The sequence below is a fragment of the Zea mays genome, chromosome 4, assembly GCF_902167145.1.
Source record: "Zea mays cultivar B73 chromosome 4, Zm-B73-REFERENCE-NAM-5.0, whole genome shotgun sequence".
NCBI classification, from domain to species: Eukaryota; Viridiplantae; Streptophyta; class Magnoliopsida; order Poales; family Poaceae; genus Zea; species Zea mays.
In genome coordinates this window covers 134,609,440-134,619,430 of record NC_050099.1, presented here as the reverse complement: position 1 = coordinate 134,619,430, position 9,991 = coordinate 134,609,440, and positions in this window count along the sequence as shown.

The window sequence follows — 9,991 nt, the reverse complement described above, 5'->3', positions numbered from 1 at the left end:
TTACTCCAGCACTTAGAAGTCTTTTGACTTCATTTCTTGCTCCTTTGACTTTATCATCTGACATCTTTCGAACTTTTGATTCCTTGGTTTAATGGTAAACCAAGAAAGCAGAAGCATAGATCAATGACGTCTCTGTTGATGTTCAATGACGTATCTGTTGACACCACATAGATCATTCGCTGACCAAGCAAAGACATCTCTGTTGTTGAATAAGAAGTGTAAAGCCCAAAATTTGGTAGAAAAAATAATAAATAAAGAAATAAAAATATTTATGATAGCGTTTCTATAATTTTTCAAACCTTTGTAATTCATTAGGATTTTTCCTCTTCATAATCAATTGAGAGTACTAAATTAGTCAAGTGACCAATAAATAGATAAAGAAAGGTGGATCTCTTGATGATGATTTTGTGGTGAGGCATTTTATGGAAAACATAAACTTGACCTCCAATTTTAAATAAAAACATGAAATAGAAAATAAGAAAGGAAATGTTTATGAAACCAATTATTCCTCCCATAAATAAATAACAAGGAAAGAATAAATAATAATATTGTAAACAGTGGAAGTTATATTCACATTAGTGTTAATTTGGACACTAGGAAATTTTAAAGTTCAAACATGAATATGAAATTTACTTGGAATTTGAAATAGAAAAGAAAAGAGAGAACAAGAAAAAGAAAAATGCAAACCTAATTTGGGCCTAATCCCACAGTTCTGGTCCAACTCACCCACAAACAAACCCAATCCGCGCGCCTGTGCTGTGCCTGGGCGCCGATAGGTGGGCCCCTTTGGGCAGTCTCAGGTGGCACGCTCTGGTTGACTTTCCTCGCTTCCATGTGGGCCCAGGGTGTCAGATTCATCTGCTTCTCTCCAACAAACTCAGTCGAACACGTATTGATCCGGGTTTCAACTCCTACGACAGACTCTTCCATGCCCCAACGACCCTGGTTGAACCCTTCGCTACCCCGAGCATTAGCTATCATGATTCCTCTCTTAGCCGCTTACAGGTGGGGCTAGGTGAGCAGTACTATCAACTCAATCACAACCATCATGGTCGATAAAGTCGTCCGACAATGGCGCCCGGGGCACGGACTTGCTGCGGCTTGAGTATAAATCTCGAGCGCCGCGTTTTGTGACCTCGTCCTTTATAAACGCACGGCCTGCCCGTTCCACCTTCGCGTGCAGCTCGACGTTGGTGGGTCACCTAGAATTTCTCATCGGAGATCTCGCGCTAGCACCAAATCAAGGTCCGTCGTGGGCCGAACACCTGCGCACGCTATCCTCGGTGGGTACCGACTCTCTCATCTTAAATTGATGCACGCTACGAATTTAGTTGTTTGATCTGGGTCATGGGGCGTGGAGGCGGGTCCTCCCTGGGATCGGAAATGGCGCCTCCGTGGTGGCCGCTTGCGCCGGCCGCGGTAGTGTCGTGGAAGAAGAAGTGGGCGCGTCCGTTGATCCGGGAATCGGCGACTAGGCATAAAATAGGCTATTGGTCGTTAGTCTATCAAGGGACGACTACGATTTGTTGCATAAGGTAGCCTTGGCGCTTAAATCCGTGCCGCAGATTAGCGATCGGACAGATGTGTGTTCCCCTCGGTCATATTAAATCTGATCCATTGATAGGGGATCTAATGGTTGGTAGAGCGTACCCATTTGGATTAACGCAGATCTAATCGTAGCCACTGATAGGAGATCGGACGGTTAAGGAGGCTTCATACCCCTTCGACCTGTGCCTTTTGCAGATAAGCCCTTAGGTTTATAACAAATGAACCTGTCATCCAGGTTAAGGTTAAAACCATGACAGTGTGGTCCTGAAATTTGCGCAGAATCGACTGTGTTTCTGATAAATAGTGGTCGCAGTCTGAAGGTTAAAAAATAGTTAAAATTAATAAGTGAAAGGGAAATAGGCTTACACATTTTCCTAAATTGATTTTGGTGGTTGAATTGCCCAACACAAATAATTGGACTAACTAGTTTGCTCTAGATTATGAGTTCTACAGGTGCCAAAGGTTCACAACAAACCAATAAAAAGACCGAGAAAGGATTCAAATATTGAGAGCTAAAGTCAGCCGAAGTGTGCCCTGGTCTGGCGCACCGGACTGTCCGGTGTGCCACCGGACAGTGTCCGGTGCACCAGGGACTCCAACTCTGAACTGCTCACCTTCGGGAATTCTGGAAGCCGCTCTGCTATAATTCACCGGACTGTCCGGTGTAGCACCGGACAGTGTCCGGTGGCGCACCGGACTGTCCGGTGTGCCAGCGAAGCAACGGCTACTTCGCACCAACGGTCGTCTGCAGAAGGCATTAAATGCGCTACAGTGCGCGCCAGAGATAGAGCAGAGCCAGATGGCGCACCGGACACTGAACAGTGCATGTCCAGTGCACCACCGGACTGTCCGGTGCGCCATGCGACAACAGCCTTCACCAAACAACTAGTTTGGTGGTTGGGGCTATAAATACCCCCAACCACCCACCATTCATTGCATCCAAGTTTTCCAACTTCTCACACCTTACAAGAGCTATAGCATTCAATACAAGACACACCAAAGAGATCAAATCCTCTCCCAAGTCCTTAGTTCATTCCAAATCAAATAGTGACTTATGAGAGAGTGACTTATGTTCATTTGAGCTCTTGCGCTTGGATTGCTTCTTTTTCTCATTCTTTCTTGTGATCAACTCAATTGTAACCGAGACAATAGATACCAATTGTGTGGTGGTCCTTGCGGGGACTTTGTGTCCCGTTTGATTGAGAAGAGAAGCTCACTCGGTCTAAGTGACCGTTTGAGAGAGGAAAGGGTTGAAAGAGACCCGGTCTTTGTGACCACCTCAACAGGGAGTAGGTTTGCAAGAACCGAACCTCGGTAAAACAAATCCTTGTGTCTCACTCTTCATTTGCTTGTGATTTGTTTTTACCCTCTCTCTCAGACTCGTTCATATTTCTAACGCTAACCCGGCTTGTAGTTGTACTTAAGTTTATAAATTTCAGATTCGCCCTATTCACCCCCCCTCTAGGCGACTTTCAATTGGTATCAAAGCTCGGTGCTTCATTAGAGCTTAACCGTTTGAAGTGATGTCGGGATATCACGCCAAGAAGATGGTGATCGGCGGTGAGAAGTCCGCTACAAGCCACGGGAAGGCTCCATCAAGGGAGTCCGCCAACAAGAGTGGCGAGAAGAAGAAGAAAATGAAGAAAGTGGTCTACTACGAGACCGACTCTTCATCGCCCTCTACATCCGGATCCGACTCCACGTCCGTCACTTCTAAGCGCCAAGAGCACAAGATGTATAGTAAGATCCCCCTACGCTATCCTCACATTCCTAAGCATACTCCATTACTTTACGTCCCATTAGGAAAACCACCGACATTTGACGGTGAAGATTATTCTAGGTGGAGTGATATGATGAGATATCACCTAACCTCACTCCACAAAAGCATATGGGATGTTGTTGAGTTCGGTGTACAGGTACCATCCGTAGGGGATGAAGATTATGATGCGGACGAGGTGGCCCAAATCGTGCACTTCAACTCCCAAGCCACCACTATACTCCTCACCTCTCTAAGTCGAGAGGAGTATAACAAGGTGCAAGGATTGAAGAGTGCCAAGGAGATTTGGGACGTACTCAAGACCACACACGAAGGAGACAAGGTGACCAAGATCACCAAGCGGGAGACGATCGAGGGGGAGCTCGGTCGCTTCCGGCTTCGCCAAGGGGAGGAGCCACAAGAGATGTACAACCGGCTCAAGACCTTGGTGAACCAAGTGCGCAACCTCGGGAGCAAAAAATGGGATGACCATGAAATGGTCAAGGTTATTCTTAGATCACTCGTTTTTCTTAACGCTACACAAGTACAATTAATACGTGGTGATCCTAGATACACACTAATGTCTCCCGAGGAAGTAATAGGAAAATTTGTGAGCTTTGAATTAATGATCAAAGGCTCAAAGAAAATCATCGAGCAAGATGGTCCCTCCACGCCCGAAGCACAACCGGTCGCATTCAAGGCGACGGAAGAGAAGAAGGAAGAGTCTACATCAAGTAGACTCCCCATCGACGCCTCCAAGCTCGAAAACGAGGAAATGGCGCTCATCATCAAGAGCTTCCGCCAAATCCTCAAGCAAAGGAGAGGGAAGGACTACAAATCCCGCTCCAAGAAAGTGTGCTACAAGTGTGGTAAGCCCGATCAATTTATTGCAAAATGTCCAATATCAAGTGACAGTGACAGGGGCGACGACAAGAAGGGAAAGAGGAGAGAAAAGAAGAGATACTACAAGAAGAAGGGCGGCGATGCCCATGTGTGCCACGAGTGGAACTCCGACGAGAGCTCCTCCGACTCCTCCTCCGACGAGGACACCGCCAACATCGCTGTCACCAAAGGATTCCTCTTCCCCAACGTCGGCCACAAGTGCCTCATGGCAAAGGATGACAAAAGGAAGAAGGTAAAATCAAGATCCTCCACTAAATATGCATCCTCTAGTGATGAAGATAATTCTAGTGATGAGGAGGATAATTTGCGCACCCTTTTTGCCAACCTAAACATGCAATAAAAGGAAAAATTAAATGAATTAATTAGTGCTATTCATGAGAAGGATGAACTCTTGGACTCTCAAGAGGACTTCCTAATTAAAGAAAACAAGAAGCATGTTAAGGTTAAAAATGCTTACGCTCTAGAAGTAGAGAAATGTGAAAAACTATCTAGTGAGCTAAGCACTTGCCATGATATTATTGCCAACCTTAGAAATGAAAATGCTAAAATAATTGCTAAGGTTGATTCAAATGTTTGTGATGTTTCAATTCCCAATCTTAGAGATGATAATGTTAGTTTACTTGCTAAGATTGAAGAATTGAATGTCTCTATTGCTAGCCTTAGAAATGAGAATGAAAAATTAATTGCTAAGGCTAAAGACTTAAATGTTTGCAACGTTAACATTTCCAATCTTAGAAGTGAAAATGGCATTTTACATGCTAAGATTGTTGAACTAAAATCTTGCAAACCCTCTACATCTACCGTTGAGCATGTTTCCATTTGCACTAGATGTAGAGATATTAATGTTGATGCTATTCATGATCACCTAGCTTTAATTAAGAAACAAAATGATCACATAGCTCAACTTAATGCCAAAATTAATGAGCATGACTTAGAAAATGAAAAATTTAAATTTGCTAGAAGCATGCTCTATAGTGGGAGACGCCCTGGCATCAAGGATGGCATTGGCTTCCAAAAGGGGGACAATGTCAAAATTAATGCCCCTCCTAAAAGATTGTCTAATTTTGTTAAGGGCAAGGCTCCCATGCCTCAAGATAACGAGGGTTACATTTTGTACCCTGCCGGTTATCCCGAGCATAAAATTAGGAGAATTCACTCTAGGAAGTCTCACTCTGGCCCTAATCATGCTTTTATGTATAAGGGTGAGACATCTAGCTCTAGGCAATCAACCCGTGCTAAATTGCCTAAGAAGAAAACTCCTATTGCATCAAATGATTCTAACAGTTCATTTAAAACTCTTGATGCATCATATGTTTTAACTAACAAATCCGGCGAGGTAGTTGCCAAGTATGTTGGGGGAAAACACAAGGGATCAAAGACTTGTGTTTGGGTACCCAAAGTTCTTGTATCTAATGTCAAAGGACCCAAAACCGTTTGGGTACCTAAAATCAAGAACTAAATTTGTTTTGTAGGTTTATGCATCCGGGGGCTCAAGTTGGATCATCGATAGCGGGTGCACAAACCACATGACAGGGGAGAAGAAGATGTTCTCCTCCTACGAGAAAAACCAAGATCCCCAACGAGCTATCACATTCGGGGATGGAAATCAAAGTTTGGTCAAAGGATTGGGTAAAATTGCTATATCACCTGACCATTCCATTTCAAATGTTTTTCTTGTAGATTCTTTAGATTATAACTTGCTTTCAGTTTCGCAATTATGTAAAATGGGTTACAACTGTCTTTTTACGGATATAGGTGTTACTGTCTTTAGAAGAAGTGATGATTCAGTAGCATTTAAGGGAGTGTTAGAGGGTAAACTATACTTAGTAGATTTTGATAGAGTTGAACTCAACACTTGCTTAATTGCTAAGACTAACATGGGCTGGCTCTGGCATCGCCGACTAGCACATGTTGGAATGAAGAATCTTTACAAGCTTCTAAAGGGAGAACACATTTTGGGACTAACAGATGTTCATTTTGAGAAAGACAGGATTTGTAGCGCATGTCAGGCAGGAAAGCAAGTTGGTGTTCATCATCCACACAAGAACATCATGATGACTGACAGGCCACTCGAGCTCCTACACATGGACCTATTCGGCCTGATAGCTTACATAAGCATCGGCGGGAGTAAGTACTGTCTAGTTATTGTGGATGACTATTCTCGCTTCACTTGGGTGTTCTTTTTGCAGGAAAAATCTCATACCCAAGAGACCTTAAAGGGATTCTTGAGACTGGCTCAAAATGAGTTCGGCTTAAGGATCAAAAAGATTAGAAGCGACAACGGGATGGAGTTCAAGAACTCTTAAATCGAAGGCTTCCTTGAGGAGGAGGGCATCAAGCATGAGTTCTCTTCTCCCTACACTCCACAACAAAATGGTGTAGTGGAGAGGAAGAATAGAACTCTATTGGACATGGCAAGGACCATGTTTGATGAGTACAAGACTTCAGATCGGTTTTGGGCGGAGGCGGTCAACACCGCGTGCTACGCCATCAACCGATTGTATCTACACCAAATCCTCAAGAAGACATCATATGAACTCCTAACCGGTAAAACGCCCAATGTTTCATATTTTAGAGTCTTTGGTAGCAAATGCTTTATTCTTGTTAAAATAGGTAGAAAATCCAAATTTGCTCCTAAGGCTGTAGAAGGCTTTTTACTAGGATATGATTCAAACACAAGGGCATATAGAGTCTTTAACAAGTCCTCTGGACTAGTTGAAGTTTCTTGTGACATTGTGTTTGATGAGACTAACGGCTCTCAAGTAGAGCAAGTTGATCTTGATGAGCTAGATGATGAAGAGGCTCCATGCGTCGCGCTAAGGAACATGTCCATTGGGGATGTGTGTCCTAAGGAATCCGAAGAGCCTCCACAAGCACAAGATCAACCATCTTCCTCCATGCAAGCATCTCCACCAACTCAAAATGAGGATGAGGCTCAAGATGATGAAGGAGAAAATCAAGAAGTTGAGTCACCTCAAAAGGAGAGCAATGATTAAGGGGGAGATGCCCATGATCAAGATGAGGAAGATGAACAAGTTCCAAGACCGCCACACCCAAGAGTCCACCAAGCAATTCAACGAGATCACCCCGTGAACACCATCCTCGGTGACATTCAAAAGGGGGTAACTACTCGATCTCGTGTTGCTCATTTTTGTGAACATTACTCTTTTGTTTCCTCTATTGAGCCACACAAGGTAGAGGAAGCACTGCAAGATTCGGATTGGGTGGTGGCGATGCAAGAGGAGCTCAACAATTTCACAAGGAATGAGGTATGAGATTTAGTTCCACGCCCTAATCAAAATGTTGTAGGAACCAAGTGGGTCTTCCGCAACAAGCAAGATGAGCATGGTGTGGTGACAAGGAACAAAGCCTGACTTGTGGCCAAGGGGTATTCACAAGTCGGAGGTTTGGATTTCGGTAAAACTTATGCACCCGTAGCTAGGCTAGAATCAATTCGCATTTTACTTGCCTATGCTACTTACCATGGCTTCAAGCTTTACCAAATGGGCGTGAAAAGTGCCTTCCTCAATGGACCAATCAAGGAGGAGGTCTATGTTGAGCAACCTCCTAACTTTCAAGATAGTGAGTACCCTAACTATGTATATAAACTCTCTAAGGCGCTTTATGGGCTCAAGCAAGCCCCAAGAGCATGGTATGAATGCCTAAGAGATTTCCTTATCACTAATGGCTTCAAAATCGGAAAGGTCGATCCTACTTTATTTACTAAAACTCTTGAAAATGATTTGTTTGTATGCCAAATTTATGTTGATGATATTATATTTGGGTCTACTAACGAATCTACATGTGAGGAATTTAGTAGGATCATGACACAGAAATTCGAGATGTCTATGATGGGGGAGTTGAAGTACTTCTTGGGATTTCAAGTGAAGCAACTCCACGAGGGCACCTTCATTAGCCAAACAAAGTAAATTCAAGACATTCTAAACAAGTTTGGGTGAAGGATGCCAAGCCCATCAAGACACCCATGGGAACCAATGGGCATCTCGACCTCGACACGGGAGGTAAATCCGTAGATCAAAAGGTATACCGGTCGATGATAGGTTCTTTACTCTATTTATGTGCATCTCGACCGGACATTATGCTTTCCGTATGCATGTGTGCAAGATTCCAAGTCGATCCTAAGGAAGCTCACCTTAGGGCCGTAAAACGAATCTTGAGATATTTAGTTTATACTCCTAAGTTTGGCCTTTGGTACCCTAGGGGATCCACATTTGATTTAATTGGTTATTCGGATACCGATTGGGCGGGGTGTAAAATTAATAGAAAAAGCACACCGGGGACTTGCCAGTTCTTGGGAAGGTCTCTGGTGTCTTGGGCTTCAAAGAAGCAAAATTCTGTAGCTCTTTCTACTGCCGAAGTCGAGTATATTGCCGCAGGCCATTGTTGCGCGCAATTGCTTTGGATGAGGCAAACCCTTAGGGACTATGGTTACAAATTAACCAAAGTTCCTCTTCTATATGATAATGAGAGTGCAATCCGCATGGCGGATAATCCCGTTGAGCATAGCCGCACTAAACACATAGCCATTCGGTATCATTTTCTAAGGGATCACCAACAAAAGGGGATATCGAGATTGCATATATTAACACCAAAGAACAATTAGCCGATATCTTTACCAAGCCACTAGATGAACAAACATTTAACAAACTTAGGCATGAGCTAAATATTCTTGATTCTCGGAATTTCTTTTGATGTCTTGCACACATAGCTCATTAATATACCTTTGATCATATCTCTTTTATATGCTATGACTAATGTGTTTTCAAGTGTATTTCAAACCAAGTCATAGATTGAAAGAGAATTGGAGTCTTCGGCGAAGACAAAGGCTTCCACTCCACTCCATCAAATTACTCATCCTTCGCCGTCGCTCTGAGCCGCTCTCCAACTTTGGTATAATCTTCACTCTTATGTTATTTACCATAGGGACAGAAAGTGAAAGGGCTTATATTTCACTCTAATATCCATTTTTGGCGATTCATGCCAAAGGGGGAGAAAGTATTAGCCCAAAGCAAAAGGACCGCACCACCACCAATTTTCAAAAAATTTGAGTTAAGAAAAGATTTTTCAATTGGTGATTTTTCAATCGGTATCTTATTTTTGATAGAATTTCAAATTGATACAACCCTTTCAAAACTAATATCTAAAACCCTCTTGAACACTAAGAGGAGGATTTGATTGAGGGGGAGTTTTGTTTAGTCAAAGGAAAAGCATTTGAAACAGGGGGAGAAAATTTCAAATTTTGAAAATGCTTCTCAAAATCTTATTCATTTACCTTTGACTAATTGCAAAAGGACTTTGAAAAGAATTTGCAAAAACAAAACATGTGGTGCAAGCGTGGTCCAAAATGTTAAAAATAAAGAAACAATCCATGCATATCTTATGAGAATATTTATTGGTTCAATTCTTAGTACACTTTGCACTTACATTATGCAAACTAGTTCAATTATGCACTTCTATATTTGCTTTGGTTTGTGTTAGCATCAATCACCAAAAAGGGGGAGATTGAAAGGGAAATAGGCTTACACCTTTTTCCTAAATTGATTTTGGTGGTTGAATTGCCCAACACAAATAATTGGACTAACTAGTTTGCTCTAGATTATGAGTTCTACAGGTGCCAAAGGTTCACAGCAAACCAATAAAAAGACCGAGAAAGGATTCAAATATTGAGAGCTAAAGTCACCCGAAGTGTGCCCTGGTCTGGCGCACCGGACACTGTCCGGACCGGACAGTGTCCGGTGCACCAGGGACTCTAACTCCGAACTG